A 19,905-nucleotide genomic window follows, 5' to 3' on the forward strand; every position below is an offset into this window, starting at 1 on the left:
TCTGAAATATCTACAGTAAACATCACATCTAATGATGAAGCAATGAGATTGTTCCCTTTGAGATTAAAAACAAGACAAGAATACCTACTACTATCACTGCTTCTACATACACTGTACTAGAAAGCCTAGCTAGTGCAGTAAGGCAATAAATAGAAATAAAAACATAAATATTGGCAAAGGAGAAATTATGAATATTCTTAAATATGACTGCTCACATAAAATTCTGAAAAAATAATTAGAATTAGCAAAGTTGCTAGAAATAGGCCAATATAGAAATACTAATCATATTTCTAAGCCAGCAAAAGGTTATAAGATAAAATTTTTTAAAGATATGCTTTACAGTTGAATAAAATATTTCAAATACCTAGGAACAAATCTGACAACGACTGTGCAAGACCCATATATAGGAAAGAATAAAACATTATTGAGTGAAATTTTTAAACACTTAAAAAATGAAGGGGTATGTAAATGTCCATAGAACAAAAGACCTAGTTTCACAAAGATATCATTTCTCCCATATTAATTTTCAGTCAATGGACTCCAAATCCAAATCCCAGAAGTATGTGCATATGTATGTAAGTAATTTCACAGGTTGAATCTAAGTTTATACATGGAATTGCAAGTGGGCCAGGTATAGCCAACACACTGCTGAAGAAACATGAACAAGGTGAGCAGACTTGCTCTACTAGATATTATGATTTAATGTAAAGATACAGTGATTAAGACAGTGTGGGACTGGCACCAGAATAGACAAATAGACTAGTGAAATAAAATAGAAAACCCAGAAAGAAGCTTGATTTTTCACTATAGAGAAGTGGAGAAAGGATGGTCTTTGCAATAAATGCTGTTGAAGCAAGAAGGCATGCGTAGAGGGAGTAACTTGACTCCTATCACACAACAGACACAAAAACTCAGACAAAACTATAATGCTTTTAGAAGGTTAACATAAGAGAATATTTGCATTTCACTGAGGTAAGAAAGATATTAAAAGCAGAAAACAGAAGCATTAACCATTGATAAGTTAAACAGCATTAAATGTAAGAACTTCTGTTTATCAAAAGATATCCTCAAAAAAGTAAAAGGCAAGTCAGAGGGGAGACAATACTTGAAATACATATAACAAAGAACTCATACTTAGAATATATAAAGAGCTCATACAAATGATAAAAGAAAACCCAATAAAAACATAGGCAAGAGACTTGAGCAAACACATGATAAAATAAGAAATACAATTTTCCAATAAACATGAAAAAATCCTTGACCTCATTAGTCATCAGGGAAATGCAAGTTAAAACCACACACCCCCAGACTAGCTATAATTTAAAAGTCAGAAAATACCAGCTGCTGAAGAGGATGTGGAACAACAAAGGTTTACTGGACTTTGTAAAAGTTATAGAGTGTAACCAAAAAATAATGAGCGTAAGTAAGTCATTCAGGCAAACAACATTTATTGAAACATACCTGTATCAAGTTCTGTGCCAGGAGTGAGACATACAAAGATGTACAAGACAGTTCCTGCCATTAAAAATCTAACAAGACGCAGACCTACTAGAGAATGGACTTGAGGACACGGGGAGGGGGAAGGGTAAGCTGGGACAAAGTGAGAGAGTAGCATGGACATATATACACTACCAAATGTAAAATAGATAGCTACTGGGAAGCAGCCGCATAGCACAGGGAGATCAGCTCGGTGCTTTGTGACCACCTAGAGGGGTGGGAGGGAGGGAGACACAAGAGGGAAGAGATATGGGGATATATGTATATGTATAGCTGATGTACTTTGTTATACAGCAGAAACTAACACACCATTGTAAAGCAATTATACTCCAATAAAGATGTTTTAAAAAAAAGAATATAATAAAGAGTGACATATTTTGTAAAATTTCCACATCCATTAAAAAGTGGATATAATGAATAAATTTATCAAAGAACATATTGTTAGGATTCAATCACAAAAATAATTCATGAAAAAAATAAAATTGTGTAGAAGACTAAAAAATCTAAATATCAGGAACCTCCCACCGCCCAGTGCAAGTTGATATGGGCTTTGGTTAAATGTTAAAATATTCTCATGGGTTTATCCACCCAAATAGGTTTATAAACTCCCTGAGAGTAGATATCAATGTGTTCTGTTTCCTTGGTAGTCTCCAATGATCCTAGGCAGATAGCTGATCTCACTATGATGCATATCTTTTGAGGGTTCCAGAAGAAACTAGAGGAAGTAAACACAAAAATGTAAAAGTACTAAAGGTTTTCAGCGTAATGCTGGGGTTGGAGAGTGGGGAAGAGGCAATGAGCCACTTAACAACATGAGGTATTATGCTGTGACTTTTACAAATATGGATTCAAACTTTATAACTCTAGAAGCAACTTAAAAGCTTTAATAGAGTGCCCTGGCTTGAACATCAGAAATAAGAATGATGGTAACTAAAAAATTTTTTCAAGCTTTATTTTGAGTTCAGGTTCAGAGAGGAACATATGGTGACAACACATTCACCAGTCCTATCCAAACACCTGATTTCCAAATCAGAAACAACCTTGGATCAACCTCAACCTCTGCCTGTTTAAACATTCTTGACAACAATGTAATTGGTCACAAGGATGAAGTCACAGGAGTCACAGGCAAAAGTCACAGATCAATTTGCTAAACTCAGAGAATCATAAACGTTCAAATGACATTATACATTAACTGACTCATTACTCACAAGTCATCCATTACTTGCAAGAGTATTAGCTCTGAGTTTTACAACACTGAGAATTTATAAATGTTAGAATATATGCACATAGGCTTAAACCAGATTAATGATTTAAAACACCTTATTACCTACTTGCTTACACCTCTACTGTACTGAGAATGTTTATGTTGATTTTATCTAAAAGAACATGATAGTGTGAACAGAGATAGCAAAACAGTTTTTGTTTCAGAATTATATGTAACTCAAATATTTCTAAGCCTCCGAGAACCAACTATTTGGGTATAGTATATGAAGAAATAGGAACTCTCAAGGACTCTTTGGACAGTTTTAACTCTAAATATTCATCCCTGTGTCAGATTATATATCTCAACATTTGGTTTGTAAAGACACTGCAGACTGAAGGAACAAATTTTCTTCTAGTAAAGGAAGGATAGAGTAGCTCTGAAGAGATAGCATTCTTCCCCAGAAGGTATAAAACCTTGCCTTTGGACAGCTCTGTCTCCTGCCAGCTCATCTAGTCTAAGATAACTAAATTCCACCAAACAACTATGTTGCACTATCTAGTACCATTCCACACACAGGATAGCCCCTTGAGATTCAACAGCACCAGAACAAAACCACAAAATCTGTTTCAATGTAGAAAATATGAATGAGAAGGCCATTTACCTCTAGACCAGCTAGAAAACTGGACAAAGCAACCTTTTGTTTAGACAACTGATGTCTAAACTGTTGGTGAGATTTGTGCTGCCCTGATGGAGGCACTTTTAATAAAAATAAATAAAATTTAAAAGTACGAAATTACTTTTTACTCAAGGCTGATATCCTGGTTTCCTTTTTCCCATCAGCTTATCTTCAAAGATCTGTTCCCTACCTTACTACAATACATTAAGAAAAATGAGGTAAAGACCTCATGGACAACATGGTGTACATAAAAATCTTTAAATATTCAAGAAGGCTAACCAAAAAATTAGCACATAGAGAGTGAGAAATTTAAGATGGCAGTTTAAATCAAACCAAGAATAAAATCCAAGTCTCCTGACTTCTCTGGATCTAAGGTAACAACTAAGGTAACAACTTCAGATTTAAGATATCTGCTTTAGAAAGAGTTGGCTGTTATAATTCAGGGCAGACCTTTTGCATAAGTAAGACATATCAGAGACACATCGTCCACAGAGCAATTAGGATTCCTAGCCTATAACTGGTCCATGAAGGCACTAGTGGTTACAAGGATGTTTTCCCTATGGCCACATTAACATTTTTACTGAGAATGAGTTTTCTGATGGGTGATAAGTTTGGAACTGTTGCTGAAACCCTTCTCACAAGTGCTACATTTGTAAGGTCTCTCCCTCAGTATGGGTTCTTTGATGAATGATGATAAATGAGCTCCAACTATAGTTTTTCCTAAAAACTAAGCACTTGTAAGGTCTTTCTCCCATGTGGGCTCTTTTATGCATAAGAAGAAATAAACTGCACCTGAAGCTTTTCCCACACTGGGAACAGTGATACGTTTTCTCACCTGTGTGGGTCCTCTGATGCACTGCAAGTTAGGAGCTGTGACTAAACCTCTGACCACACTCTGGGTACTCATGGGTCCCCTTACCAGTGCATGTCCTCTGGTGCCAGAGCAAGCTGGAGCCATAGCTGAAGCTTTCCCCACACCCCTGACTCTCTTAGGGCTTCTCGCCAGTGTGAAGGTCCTGGTGGGTGATCAGGCTAGAACTCTTGCTGAAAGTCTTCCCACATTCACAGCACTTGTAAGGCTTTTCCCCGGTGTGTGTCCTCTGATGTGTGATGAGGGCTGAGCTCTGGCTGAAGGAGCACCCACAGTCAGGACATCTATAGGGCTTCTCTCCAGTGTGGGTCCGTAGGTGTCTAATAAAATTTGAACTGTTACTGAAACATTTCCCTCCATCTGGGCAATGATAATATTTCTCTCCTGTGTGGATCAGCTGATTCTTAATAAGGTGTGAGCTCTGAGTAAAATTCCTTCCACACTTAGAACATATACACAGCTCTACACAGGACCCTTCATGACTTGCAAATGACCTTAAACTGTCCTCTTCAGGGGTGGACTTTCCCTATTAATGTATCAGAGATGTCATTTCACCTTCAATTTCAAAGTCTTTTCTCTGATAACACTGTACAGAAGCTAAAAATGCACCATCAAGCAACACTTCTTCAAAAACATTCTCTTCTGTATTGTTTTCCTTCTCACTTCTGTCCTCAAAATCTGTAAGAAGAGAAAATGTAGTTATCTTATTTTTCATTACCTAAGGAAGATCAGGATTAGGATTAAGGGGCCCAGCAGTCTGCATTTTTTAAGGATTTCTGACTTTAGGGTTGTACACACATGAAACCCTAAGATTTAGACTTTTTTTCAGAAATAAAAGAGTGGATTTTTTTTTCTGATGATAAAAATAACATATGCTTATTGTAAAAAATGCAGATGGTATCAATATAGATTCATTCTATATATGCTATTTGATAATCTACTTTTCCCCTGAACATATAGCGGGCATCTTTCCATGCTTAAAATGTAGTTCTACATCATTTTTTATTTGCATACTGGTATTCTATTATATGGACTAGAATGAAGTGGTTATGAGCATCTCCTTTGGAATCAGACTGTCAAGAATTCAAATCCCAAATTTACCATCTACTAGCAGTGGGACCTTGGGCAAATTATTTAATCTCTGTCAGCCTTAATTATAACATCTACCATATATGTGAGAATTAAATGAAATAATACCTATAAAGAATTTTCAAAATACCTAATGCATAATAATAGCTTAATAGATGATAAGTACTATCTTTAGAATTATCATTTTATTTTAAATAATGGCCTATTCATTTGGGCACATAGATAGTTTCTAATTTTTCTTTAAAAAACAATGGCACAATACATTCCTTTTATATAGAAAATTTTCCCATTTGTGTAATTTGGTTTTTTAAGTTTAATCCATGAAATAAAATTCCTGGGTCAATGGATATTGACAACATAGTGTTTCTAACCTCCACCAAAAGTTTCACAACATTAAAACTGAGAGAACTATAACACATAGTGCAGAAGAGAAAGGCTGAGACATAGGAGCCATGCAATGGAGAAATCAGGAAAAGGTGTAGTCTATCTTGTAGAACATTTTTTTTTTGTACAGGAGAGGTGGAGGGAGAAAGTATAGTAGAAAAGTCAAGAGTATACATAAGCTCTGAAGTCAGTTTAGATTCAAACCTTGGATTGAACCAAATCCTGGATTATATCAGCTGTGTAATCTTGGACAAATAACATTTTTTTAAATCTAAAATTTTTTAAATTGTAATAATATAAATGTCTTAACTGTGAGGAATAAATAATGTATGTGAAGGGTTTTATACATACCCTAACCCAAGTAAGTGCTCAGTAAATGGTTGGTATTGAAAATGCCTACTAAATTAGAGAAATGAAAATGAGAAAAAGCAGAGCACAGAAAAAGAACATTTCCCAACTAATGCTTTAAGAAAAACATAACCCTAATATTAAAACTGGATGATAACATGCAAAAACAGAGAACTGTAGACCAATTTCACTTGTGAATATAAATGTAAAATTCCTAAACAAAATAAGAGCAAAAAAACGGAAAATGAGTGGAGTTCTAAAAGAATAATGTCATATCCAAGAAACAGCTAAGTAATGTGGCACATTTTTAAACTTTTCAGTGTCTCAATTTCCTTATGTGTAAAACAACATGGTAATCATACAGTAGGAACTATCTCATAGGGATGTAGTATTGAGTTGAACATAAAGAACAAAGAACACTGACTGGTATATACTAAATGCTTAATAAATGTCAATTATTAATAGTATCATCATCACCACTATACCACCACTGGAATGCAAGGATGGTTCAAATTTAGGTAAAGAGAAAAACCTAAACCTTAATCACTGTTGAAAAATCACTTCATAAAACACAACACCCATTTCTTTTAAAAAAAACTAAGCCATGTAGAATTATAAGTAAGCCTGATATGTTTCTGATATACAGAAAATATAATTCTTGAAGGATACAGGGATACCTCTGAGATATTGAGGATTTGGTTTCAGACCACAAAAAAAAAAAGAAATTATGACGATAAAGTGATTATCACAATAAAGCAAGTCTACATGAATTTTCTGGTTTCCTAATGCATGTGAAAGTTATGGTTACACTATACTGTATTAAGTGTGCAATATAGCATTATGTCAAAAAAAACAATGTACATACCTTTATTTTTTTAACATCTTTATTGGAGTATAATTGCTTTACAATGGTGTGTTAGTTTCTGCTGTATAACAAAGCACATCAGCTATACATATACATATATCCCCATATCTCCTCCCTCTTGTGTCTCCCTCTCACCCTCCCTATCCCACCCCTGTAGGTGGACACAAAGCACCGAGTTGATCTCCCTGTGCTATGCGGCTGCTTCCCAGTAGCTATCTATTTTACATTTGGTAGTGTATATATGTCCATGCTACACTCTCACTTTGTCCCAGCTTACCCTACCCCCTCCCCATATCCTCAAGTCCATTCTCTACATCTACGTCTTTATTCCTGTCCTGCCCCTAGGTTCTTCAGAACCTTTTTTTTTTTTTTTTAGATTCCATATATATGTGTTAGCATACGGTATTTGTTTTTCTTTCTGACTTACTTCACTCTGTATGACAGACTCTAGGTCCATCCACCTCACTACAAATAACTCAATTTCATTTCTTTTTATGGCTGCGTAATATTCCATTGGATATATGCGCCACATCTTCTTTATCCATTCATCTGTCGATGGACAATTAGGTTGCTTCCATGTCCTGGTTATTGTAAATAGAGCTGCAATCAACATTGGGGCACATGACTCTTTTTGAATTATGGTTTTCTCAGGGTATATGCCCAGTAGTGGGATTGCTGGGTCATATGGTAGTTCTATTTTTAGTTTTTTAAGGAACCTCCATACTGTTCTCCATAGTGGCTGTACCAATTTACATTCCCACCAACAGTGCAAGAGGGTTCCCTTTTCTCTGCACCCTCTCCAGCATTTACTGTTTTTAGATTTTTTCATGATGGCCATTCTGACTGATGTGAGGTGATACCTCATTGTCGTTTTGATTTGCATTTCTCTAATGATTAGTGATGTTCAGCATCCTTTCATGTGTTTGTTGGTAATCTGTATATCTTCTTTGGAGAAATGTCTGCTTAGGTCTTCTGCCCATTTTTGGATTGGGTTGTTTGTTTTTTTGATATTGAGCTGCATGAGCTGTTTGTATATTTTGGAGATTAATCCTTCACATTGAATTTTTGTTGAATAGGTATTGAAAGAGTTCTTAGATTTTTAACATGTATCACTCCTGTGCACCAGCACGTCAGGGGATAGATTCCTTACCATTTGTCTTGCTGTGGTCCCTCTTCTCACTTCTTTCCTGTCCTCCTTTGCTTTTTTTAGGGCCAGAGTTTGATCATGCCAGGTCATAGATGAGAGGCAGATCTTATCAGGTAAAACAAGCAGAGCTCAAGAGGAAGTTAAGTTCATATCTCTTTTTTAATTTCTTCAGAGATTTTGGGGTTTCTATTCCATACACATCTCTTATTCTAGCAGAGGCCATGTATTTAACCATCTGTCCATCCATCCATCCATGCGTCCATGTATCCATCCATCCTTCAAACATTTATTAAGAGTTAGGTCACTGGATTTAATTTTGTGGATACAAAGCTGAATAAGCAATTCGGTCCCTTTCACAGACTTTGACCTATATCAGGACACATCCCAGCCCATCCACCCTTACCCTTCAAATAACTTGGTTCTTAAGTTATTTCACTAGTATAAGGCCTGACATAATCAGGATCACCCACTTTTAAAAAACGAATTCTGGAGAAAAGTCTCCTGTGACCTTAACTAAGACATTTCAGGTCAGGGTTTTAGGAGAATAGAGGAGGGCTCACTACCCGTAGAGGAGAAATTAAAGAAAGCAAACCTTATTGTTTGCACAATAAATAAAAAAGACATAGAAACCTTCCTTTTAAAAACAGGTTATCTGCAATAAATTAAAGGTGAGATTTACATGAATGCAAAGGCAAACAAGTAACATTATTTTTAAAAAGGACTTAGACCTTGTGAGTAGAACCCAGGGGAGATTGAATGTAACCAAGTGTCTGCTATCCACACATGTGGTGGGTGTTTAAGGGACAGGGGAAATAAGGATAGTGGAAATGGTAGTAAGGACAATTTAAAAATTCAGGGGGCCCCATCAGCCCAGGTAGGAATTCCTGGGAAGAACAGAAAAGAAGGGAAGGACCAAGTCACAAAAGGATGTTAGAGGGGCAAGAGGATTCTAGCTCTCCTGAGACCTGGACATAACAAGTACAGCTACCTTCCTGTGGTGGTCCTTCATTCTCGTAGGGAGGCTGATGCCTGCGGAGCTGGCAGAGCAATAGAGGCGAGGAGGACTGCTCCAGCACTGGACTCCCACAATGGAGGCTGGGTCTGCTGTGCCTGAGGCACCAGACCTAATGAGGTCCTCCTTCTATAGACTGACAGAGCCCAAGACAAGACTCTCCATGTCAAATACTGCTACTCCTCAGGCTCCTTTGCCAGCTCTTCCTGATCCAACTGGACCTTTAGATACTGGAGCTCCTGGGGATCTCCATCCCCAGGTCGTCTTCTCATCTCTCTCTACACTCTCTGTCTGAGCAATCTCATCACTGCTATAGCTTTAATTATTATTACTTTAGCTATTATAACTTCCCAATCTTCACCAGCCCAGACCTTTCTTCTTCAGCTTCAAAAACAAAATCCAACTGTTTGACCTCCCATTCAAGTGCCTCATAGGCCCTTAACATATCAAAAACTGAAATTGGGACTTCACTGGTGGCGCAGTGGTTAAGACTCCGAGGTCCCAATGCAGGGGGCCCAGGTTCGATCCCTTGTCAGGGAACTAGATCCCACATGCATGCTGCAACTAAGAGTTCGCATGCCACAACTAAGGAGCAGGCGAGCCACAAATAAGGAGCCCACAAGCCACAACTAAGGAGCCCGCCTGCTGCAGCTAAGACCCAGTGTAACCAAATAATTAATTAATTAATTAATTTTTTTTAAAACTGACATGTTTCCATCAAATCTACCTCTCCCTCTAGTCTTTTTGCTCTTGGTAGATAGTACTCAAGTTGGATATCTAAGAAGCATCCTTAATCCACACCCCTGCCCCCTGCAAATCCCATTAATCACCAAGTTCTAGTGAGTCCACTGCAGCCAACCTCGTTTGAGTCATTGTCATCTCTCTGCTGTGCCACTGCAATGACCTCCTAACTGGTCTCCCTGTATCCATTCTTGCTCCACTGCAATCTATTTTCCACATAACAAACCGATCTTCTTAGAACACAAAACTGAATGTCACTTCTTTGCTTAAAACCTTCATTATCTTGTAGTTACCCTTAGGATAAAATATAATTTAGCTCCAGACTACCTCTACCTTCATCTCAAACCATTTTCTCCCTCCTTCCCTATACTTCAACCATACCAGCATTCTTTTAGTTCCTTGAACACACTATCCTTCTTCCCATCTCAAGGCTGTTTCCACTGCCATCTATCCCCTTCCCGTATGCCTGGCTAATGCCTACTTATCTTTCAAGTCTCAACCTCAACTTCATGTAGAAAAGCCTTTTCCTAAAGTGGTAAAACCAGCTTGTATTAGCAAGTCAGTTAGTTGGTCAGTAAAGGAACTGACATTTTGATACTTATCTGCCTGACTCCTGTGTGTCTTGCTTCGAAACTCAGGTGGGGAGAAGAGAGGTGTTGCTTTTTGAGCTCCCTCAAAACCCAACAGTATAAGCTCTCATAGCACTCTGTACTTGTTCTTCATAATCAAACCATCCTTACTCACTTGTGAAATTGTTTAATGTCTGTATCTCCTCCTGCACCATAAATTTCACATGGGTATGGGGCATGTCTTTTGATTATCTTTACATCCCTAATGCCTAGCTCAGGGTGGCACTCAAAAATTTGAATGAATACAATGCTGACGTTTTACCTTCACAGATAAACATATATTACTGATACGAGTTGTACTGACCCCAGGCTTGACTTCCAAAACCCTAACTCCAGTCTGTGAAGAACTCACTCTCCTACCACTAATGGCCATCTTCCTACCACTCTCCTGAGACACGTCCTCCACCACTGTCACCACTTATTCACCACCTTCTGGACAATGTTCCTGTACCCAGCTGTGAACTGCCTCTGGCAGCACAGTAAATAGCTGTTCTCTCATGTGCATCTCTGGCCTTAGCCACTGAGGGCAGAGCTTCTGGGAGCTGGCTGAGAGCTTCCTGGAGTCCTTCTCTCTCCTGATAGTGGAACTGTTTACCAGACTGGTAAGAAATCTCAGGGCTGAGGCCATGCCCTTGCAGGATGGATTCATGTTTCCAATTTGAGGTCTCTTCTAATGTCATCATTGGTAGTTTCTCATATTCCTGGTGGGCCTGGCCTTAAGAGCTCAGGACCATGGTCACCCAGGATTCTGCACTCATCATTCAGTAGGCAGATATAGGGCAACAATTCCCTCTCTTCACCCTCAGGCTCTAGAGGATAGTTCCCCCTAAAAGAACCTGGAAAGAGAGACCAACAGGGCAGAATTAAAATGGGAGAAATGTTTCAGAAACAGCCAATCTCAAAGGCCTACAACTCATATAACTATCAATCAGTAAGTTTAAGGAAGTTCAACTCCCTTCAATGATGACTTACAGAAATATGTAAAAGACCTTTTTGTGTTTGGCCGGGCTACGTGGCTTGCGGGATCTTAGTTCCCCAACCAGGGATCTAACACAGGCCACGGCAGTGGAAGTGCGGAGCCCTGACCACTGGACCGTCAGGGAATTCCCTCTAAGAGACTTTTTAGAAAGCAAAATCTCATAGGAAGCCAGTAGCAACAAGAGCAGCTAAACACTGTCCCAAGAAGTAGGTAGTCAGACAATCTTTAACATCAGAGAGGATCTGAGGGATATCAAAATCAGAATGAGAGGGGGGCAAGGAATAAAAACATGAAGACTACGAGCTCTATTTAAAAGGTCCCAATAGGGCTTCCCTGGTGGCGCAGTGGTTGAGAGTCTGCCTGCCAATGCAGGGGACACAGGTTCGTGCCCCAGTCCGGGAGGATCCCACATGCCACGGAGCGGCTGGGCCCGTGAGCCATGGCCACTGGGCCTGCGTGTCTGGAGCCTGTGCTCTGCAACGGGAGAGGCCACAACAGTGAGAGACCCGTGTACCACAAAAAAAATAAAATAAAAGACCCCAATAAATTACAGTAGGTTTGTTATTTTTAAGTTATATTTAGGGGCATAAAGAAAAGCATACTATGAAGGCTTCAGTTGTGAAAAAACTTATGAATTCAGGTGTCCCTGATATTGTAGGTTGACCAAGCAACTGTCACCAATAGTATTAGTTGGGGTGGTGAGAGGGGACAGGGATGCCATAACCTAATGTTTCCACAGGAAATTTGTGCTCCACTCCTTGCAGGTGGGAAGGGGTGGGCAACAGGAAGGTAACTTATGCCCGTCTCTTAACCCCCTACCGACTCCTCCTCAAAAGGAGGGAGATGGTTTATCTAATTGGCAAAATTGTTTATCTAATGGGCAAAATTGAATATAAAGCTGATTTTAGGGGGCAAAAGGGAGTCTTACTTCAAACACCAGCATCTAGTGAACAGGCTTGGAATACTGAGAAATAGATACAGGAGTAAGAGAGATGGAGATAAACGTCAGCTTTTTTACTGATAAATGTTAGTTTGGGGCTTCCCTGGTGGTGCAGTGGTTAAGAATCCGCCTGCCAATACAGGGACACGGGTTCGAGCCCTGGTCCAGGAAGATCCCACATGCCTCGGAGCAGCTAAGCCCATATGCCACAGCTACTGAGCCTGCACTCTAGACCCCACGAGCCACAACTACTGAACCCGGGTACTGCAACTACTGAAGCCCACGTGCCTCGAGCCTGTGCTCCGCAACAAGAGAAGCCACCACAATGAGAAGCCCGTGCACCACAACGAAGAGTAGCCCTCGCTCACCTCAACTAGAGAAAACCCATGTGCAGCAATGAAGACCCATGCAACCGAAAATAAAAATAAAGAAAATAAATAAATTTTTTAAAAAAGTTTTTTTAAATGCTACTTTGGAGGACAGGGTTCAGACCTGGGGAAAATGAGCTCGTTAAGTTCATCCCTGAATTAGGCAGACTCACACCCACTGCTGCAGAGGCTGCTGATTATTCCCTATTCTGCCTTTCACATTCAGTTTTGGGCTGAGGAAATGGTTTCTTGGAGTAAAGACTATAATTCCTAGTTTTCCCTGTAGCGAGGTATACAGGCCAATAAGATATAAACTGAAGGTCTACAAGGCAGCTTCAAGGAAAACCTCCCTAAATTTTGTGCCTTCTTCTCTCCTTCCTCCCTTCCCCCATCCTGCTGCCTGGAACACAGATGTGATGGCAAGAATATATTAGTTTTACGTCCTCAGAGCACCCTGTACTCTAGGTATGACTGAGCAATAAGCAGGAGGCAACTGGGTCCTCAAGGACTTTGAGGGCACAAAGCCATCAAGTCCACTGGCCTTGGTCTGCCTACCTCTGGACATTATGTAAAAAAATAAAAATTCTAATCCATTTAAGCTATGGTGTTTTGGATTTCTGCCACCTGCAGTGAAATTAATCTGAACCGATACACCCAAGCAGTCAAAGAGAGCTCTGGGTTCTTCAGGCCTCCCACTTGATGACCAACCCAATAAAACTTAAGACATGGAAGAGTAGACCATTCCCAAAGAAAAAAGAGGAAGGAACTTAACCAAGTAGCTCAGCTTTTTCCAAACTTACCAGCTAAGCCACTTTTCCTCTCCTTGAAGGAAAGAAGAATGAGGAAGCAGAGAGAGGTCAGGAGGTCCCTTTAAAAGTTCCTCCACATAGAAACAATTAGGAATGGGGTTCCCACCTCTGCCCTGCCCCATTGCCTATATGTCAACTTCAGCTCCTCCCTTCCCTTCAGATTCTATATCTCATCAATCACAAAGTCTTGCTGATGCTTCCTCCTTAGTATCTCTTACATTTAGCTGCCTCTTTCTTTCTGAATTGCCCCTATTATAATTCATGTCAGTAGAATAATAGTGTAGCTTACTGGTCAAGCTCATGGGCTTTGAAATTGGACACACCACAGTTAGAAACCCAGCTTCTGAATCAGTCTGTGTGTGGCCTTGAGCAAATTGCTTACCTGATTTACACCTCAATTTTGCAATACATAAAACAAAGATAACACTAATCTCACAAGACCGTTAAGAGCATTAAACAAGATAATGTTCACAAAATATTTTGATAATACTTGACCATAAATGATATCTACAGATTTATAACTAACTTCTCCCCTGGACTACTGAAACAGCCTTCTCATTGGCCTCCCTGTATCCACATTTACTTATCTACCTAACATTCCACACTATTACCAATGTGATTTTTCTAGAATCTGATTGTCACTCCCTACTTAAAAATCCTTCTATGGATCCTACTGCCCTCAGGATAAAATCCAAACTTCCTAGTGCTACACAAGACCCTCTACTATCTGAACCCTGCTTACCTTCTCTGCTTCAGTTACCATCACTCACTTCCTCGACCACTCTCTGCAGGGCTAGACATGAGCAGGGTCAGACTGTGAAGACACAAAGATTTTATCCTATCTGTATCCGGGAGTCATTGACAAAAGCCCTCTGGGGGCATATGATCACAATTGCATAAATGCAGCCTCAAAGCAAAAACTCTGTGTCAAGAAACTCATCAACTAATATTGATTCTTTTTAGTTAGAGTTATTCCTATGTATTTTGATATTATGATAAAAAATCCCTCTTTGTATGTTTCCCAGTTGGCTTGGCACAATACAAAATAAAAATCACTGTAACACAAGACTCAGTCAACTTGCCATGCAGTATGGACACATCTCCCAATGAGCAGCCTTTCTCTGACTATAATATGGACAATATGATTTTCCTCACCCTCCTATATCAAGTTTTTTCTTAATATTTATTTTTTAAGTATATAATTTTCTAGATTTTTTCAAAAGGTAAACACTAGCAGAATTTATAAAGAATATTAAAATTCTAATTCTAATGTAATTTTAATTCTGACCCAATAGTTACAATAATAGTGTTAATAATAGCTAATGCTTGCATGGTGCCAGGGACTGTTCTAAGTATCTTAGGCATATTAATTCTCACAACAACCCTATGAGGCAGGGGCTATTGTCATCTTCATTTTACAATAAGGAAACTAAGGCAAAGAGAAATTGGGTTGTTTGCACAAAAACCCATAGCTAGAAACCTTGATTTTGAAAAACTTTCAAAAGAAAAAAATCCCTACTTTCCCACTCTGGAATGTGATTGGTTATATCTTTTTCAAACTGAAAAATTCAGAGGCTGAATTTCCTGGTCTTGATGGGGAAATAAAATATTGCTATGAATTTCTGGGACATGCCCATTTATGATCATATGAGCTGTTTACTGTTTTACAACTGGCTGGAAACAGCCAATGCTTGCTCTAAGCAAATCCTTCCCTGTGCCAGTTGGGGAAGTTGGGTCAAATCTTCATTTTTCCACCTTCTGTATTTGGAGATGCCCTCCTTTCTCTGATACAGTCACGAGAAAGCAGTCTTTTACATAAGGTTCTGAAAATGGATAGATGATACAATCATATTAAAAGCCACTCCAGCATCTTAAAGAACAAATACAAATTCACATATCCTGATCCTGACCCAGGAAAGTTCTTTACCAACATCATATATACCCTTTCTCTAGAAGGAGATATTGACTTCACCTGCATTTGGAAAGGGGCTCTATTGTTTTCTAAAGATACCATTATCAACTGAGACTTTTCTAATGAAATGGACATTTTCATTTTTCCAATTAACCTTTACATGAACAATTTCTAATAAAATACAGCAAATTAGTAAATAAACGTAGGGAAAAAAATATTAACAGTGTCAATCAAAGAAAAGCAAATGATAATAACGATTACATTTTCCTAATGAGTGAGAGGCTAAATTGGCCCTTTCTTTTGGAAAGCAATTTGGTACTAACTGTCAAATAAAATGTTTAAATACTTTGACCTCTCCTAGGAATGTATCCTGTAATACTAATCCAAAATAATGGAAAAGTTATTTGCACAATGATGTGTGATGTCCATCCGGTCTATAATAAGTTAAAAGCCACATAGATGAACAACTATAAGGAAATATCCATTCAGTGGAATGTTAAACAGTGACTAAAATTTTAAAAGACTATGCAATAACATGGAAAATGGTTATGACACATTAAATAAGAAGGCAAGATTAAAAATTATATTGAGCTATGACTGCAATCCACTCACAAAACAAACGCATAGCCCAGTCAATAGTTAACAGTCAAAACATAGTAGCCATTTCAATATTGCTAAAATCCATTAGCTCTTAAGATTGGAAACTATCCTGGAATCCATGGATGGGTTTCAGGGAATCTGTGAAAAATCTGGAGTTGGTGTTTTTCTGAGGAATAGGTCCTAGATTTTCATCATACTCTCAATGGGGTCCATGTCCCTAGAATACTTGAGAACCTCTGCCCTAAAAAATTAGGGTCGGGTTTGGGAAGGAAGAGGTTAAAGGCAAAGGGATGAGATACTGAGGCTTGACTCATCCTACAGTTATCAAATTAATCTTGCTAAAGCTTTGCTTTTGTCAAAATAGTGCTCTGCTCGAAATTTCAAATGACTCCTTGTTTACTATCACATTAAATTCAAACTCCCAGGACTTCCCTTGTGGCGCAGTGGTGAAGAATCTGCCTGCCAAGGCAGGGGACACGGATTCGATCCCTGGTCTGGTAGGAGGATCCTACATGCCGCGGAGCAACTAAACTCGTGCGCTACAGCTACTGAGCCTGAGCGCTAGAGCCCGTGAGCCACAACTACTGAAGCCTGCGTGCCTAAAGCCCGTGCTCCGCAACAAGAGAAGCCACCGCAGTGAGAAGCCTGCATACCACAACCAAGAGCAGCCTCCACTCGCTGCAACTAGAGAAAGCTCGCACGCAGCAATGAAGACCCAATGCAGCCAAAAATAAAAATTAATTAATTTTAAAAAAATCCAAACTCCCTTTGCTTAGCTTTCAAGGGTCCATCCTAATCTTTCTCAGCCCATCTCCTCAACAGTACTTACTTCCCAATTACCAACATAATCCTTCTTCAAGCTAGTTTCACCAAACCCCACCCATGGCAAACAATCCTTGCTCTTGCCATTCCCTATCCCAAGGAAGTTCTCTCCTTCTTCTCTTCACCTTTCAAGACCTAGCTTAAGTGCTGCTTCTCCTACACCACCTTCCCAAACCCGTGTCTCCCTTTCTGCGACCTTTTAAACTGTAGTTTCTTCTAACTGCTAGTGGAAGAACTCTTAGCTAGGCAAAAAGAAATGATCCTTCCTTCCTCCCAGCTGTAGATAAGCAGAAACTATTCTGCTTCATATAATTGTTCTTGCAAAGGGCTACTAACAAGGTAGCCCTTTAAAACATCAGGGCTCCTGAGATTGCTGGTATATCCAATGAAAGTAATCTTTAATCCCAAAAAGGCCTTTAATGATTGACTGTTGTTGGGCTGCACCCCACAGGCCTGCAAGCCTTGTAGTTGCCCAGCCGCAAGACTGAAGGAAGAGCCCAGATACAATGACAGAGTCATCAATGGTTTTATTGGATAGGAGACCTTACAAGTCTGAAGCAAGGTCCCGGTGTGACACCTCACCATGTACAGCAGATAGCAGGCAGGACATGGCATCAATCTTCACTACTGGGGGGTGGGGAGAAGGAGGCTACCATTTATAGGGGAATTGATGTCCGTTTGGCTCATCAGTTACCAGGGAAACCAGCAGCTGAGGCAGGAGGCAAGAACATAGGCAGTTACTGGTTAAGCCCCATAATTAAGAGGATTGGATAGTCATGTGAGTGAAACAGGGACTGATCAAGCAGAGGATGTAGAGAGAGCAAGAGAACAGCCATTTTCAATGGCCTGACCACACAGATGTCTTCTTTAATAATTGTTGGCATCTCTATTTTATGGAAGGTATAAATACTTGTAACTTTATTTTGTTAAGCTGGTAGAGGATCAATGGCATTTTCCTCTTCTCATATTGAATACATACACAGGTAAAAAAAAATGACGCTAGGAGATTTCTGATTTAAACAGAATTTGAGTATCTGCACCACATTTAAATTTAACACATATAATAATTTCTGAGATAAGAGTGAGCATAGAGTACCTTAGATGCACAGAAGAACACCCACCTTGGGCAAGATTTGGAAATAGTTTATATGATTTCAAGAGTCAAGAATGATGGCGCTGGGTGGGGGGGATGGGGAATAGGTGAAGGGGATTAGGGGACACAAACTTCCATTTATAAATAAATAAGTCATGAAGATGTAATATACAGAATAGGAAATATGGCCAAAAATATGGTAATAACTTTAAATGATGACATGTTAACTAGATTTATCACGGTGATGATCTCATAATGTATGTAAATGTCAAATCACTATGTTGTACACCTGAAACTAATATAATGTTGTATGTCAATTATATTTCAATCTAAAAAAGAAAGAGGAACTTCACTGGCGGTCCAGTGGTTAAGATTCCACGCTTCCACTGCAGGAGGCAGGAGTTTGATCCCTCGTCGGGGGAACTAAGATCCCATATGCCGCATGGCGTGACTAAAAGAAAGAAAGAAAGAAAGAAAGAATGCTTGCACTGAATGTGGAGTAAAAAGCAGAAAACTAGTGGAAAGGCATTCCAGACACAGGGAACAGCATGTGCAAAGGCACAGAGTAAAGAGAGAGCATCATGTCTTCAGAGAACAACAAATAGTATGACTAGAGCAAAGGTTTCTGTGACAATGTAGTGGAAAATAAGTTTGGAGAGGGAGACAGAAACAAGATTATAAATTATCAGGTTTTCTGCTCTAATTGAGAGCACAAGTTTTTTCTGATCGTTCCTGTCATGCTATTATTGGTTGACAGGGGACAGGAGACATGGGTTCAATCCCTGGTCCGGGAAGATCCCACATGCCACGGAGCAACTAAGCCCGTGCACCGCAACTACTGAGCCTGCATGCGGCAACTACTGAAGACCGCACACCTAGAGCCTGTGCTCCTCAAGGAAGAGTAGCCCCCGCTCGCCGCAACTAGAGAAAGCCCACGCGCAGAAATGAAGACCCAAAACAGCCAAAATTTTTTTTAATAAATAAAAAATATTAAAAAATTAAAAAGAAGAAAGGAAGGGACTTTTCTTAATTTAGATAAGGGCTATACATGAAAAACCTACAGCAAACATTACACTTAGCATAGAATTTTAGATGTATTCCCTGTAAGAGCAAGAAGGAAAGGAGGCCAGCGATCCCAGTTACTGTTTAACATAGTCCTGGAGGTCTTGGTCGATACGATAAGAAAAATAATAGGTATAGAAATTGGAAGGGAGGAATTCCCTGGCCGTCCAGTGGTTGGGACTCTGCGCTCTCACTGCCGACGGCCCTGGTTCAATCCCGGGTGAGGGAACTAAGATCCCGAGCAGTGAAGGAAGGAAGGGAGAGAGGGAGGAAAGAGAAAGAAGGAAGGAAGGAAGGAAGGGAGGGAAGGAGGGAGGGAGGGAAGGAGCAAGGAAGGAAGAAATTAGAAGGGAAAATATTATATATAGTGTTACTATTCACAGATGATATGAACATACACAGAACATCCAAATAATCAAGACTAAAACCAGTACAAGTTCATCAAGGTTTCCAGATACAAGGTCAATTGTACATCTGTGGCATTTCTTCCAAAAGTGCATAACCTGAATCTAACCATAAGGAAACATCAGACAAATGAAAATTAAGGGCCATTCTTAAAAGTAACTGGCCTATTGTGGTAGCCAAAAGATAGCCACATACTAATCCTCAGAACCTGTGAATATGTTAGGTTACCTGGCAAAGAGAATTACGTTTGCATATGAATTAAGATTGCTAATCAGCTGACTTTGAGATAGGGAGAGTATCCTGGATTAGCCACCTCGGTCTAATCTAATCACAAGGGTCCACACGAGTGGAAGAAGGCAGAAGAGAGAGACCCAGAGAAAGGGCAGCATACGAAGGTCTCAGCCAACATTGCTGGCTTTGAAAGTGGAGGAACAGAGCCATGGGCCAAGGAA

The 19,905-nt window shown here is 39.5% G+C and overlaps 1 long non-coding RNA gene across 1 annotated transcript in view; it reads right to left on the reverse strand.

Annotated features, from left to right (window-relative positions):
- Positions 1-7,809: 7,809 nt before the first annotated feature.
- LOC117200130 (uncharacterized) overlaps positions 7,810-19,905 on the reverse strand; it is a 31,542-nt gene continuing 19,446 nt past the window's right edge. The window contains exons 4-5 of the long non-coding RNA XR_004481575.2: positions 15,315-15,382; positions 7,810-14,373 (exon numbers count right to left, since the gene is read on the reverse strand). This is a non-coding gene — a long non-coding RNA (uncharacterized LOC117200130). The remainder of the gene's footprint in view (positions 14,374-15,314; positions 15,383-19,905) is intronic.

Source organism: Orcinus orca, chromosome 1, assembly GCF_937001465.1.
Source record: "Orcinus orca chromosome 1, mOrcOrc1.1, whole genome shotgun sequence".
Taxonomy (NCBI): domain Eukaryota; kingdom Metazoa; phylum Chordata; class Mammalia; order Artiodactyla; family Delphinidae; genus Orcinus; species Orcinus orca.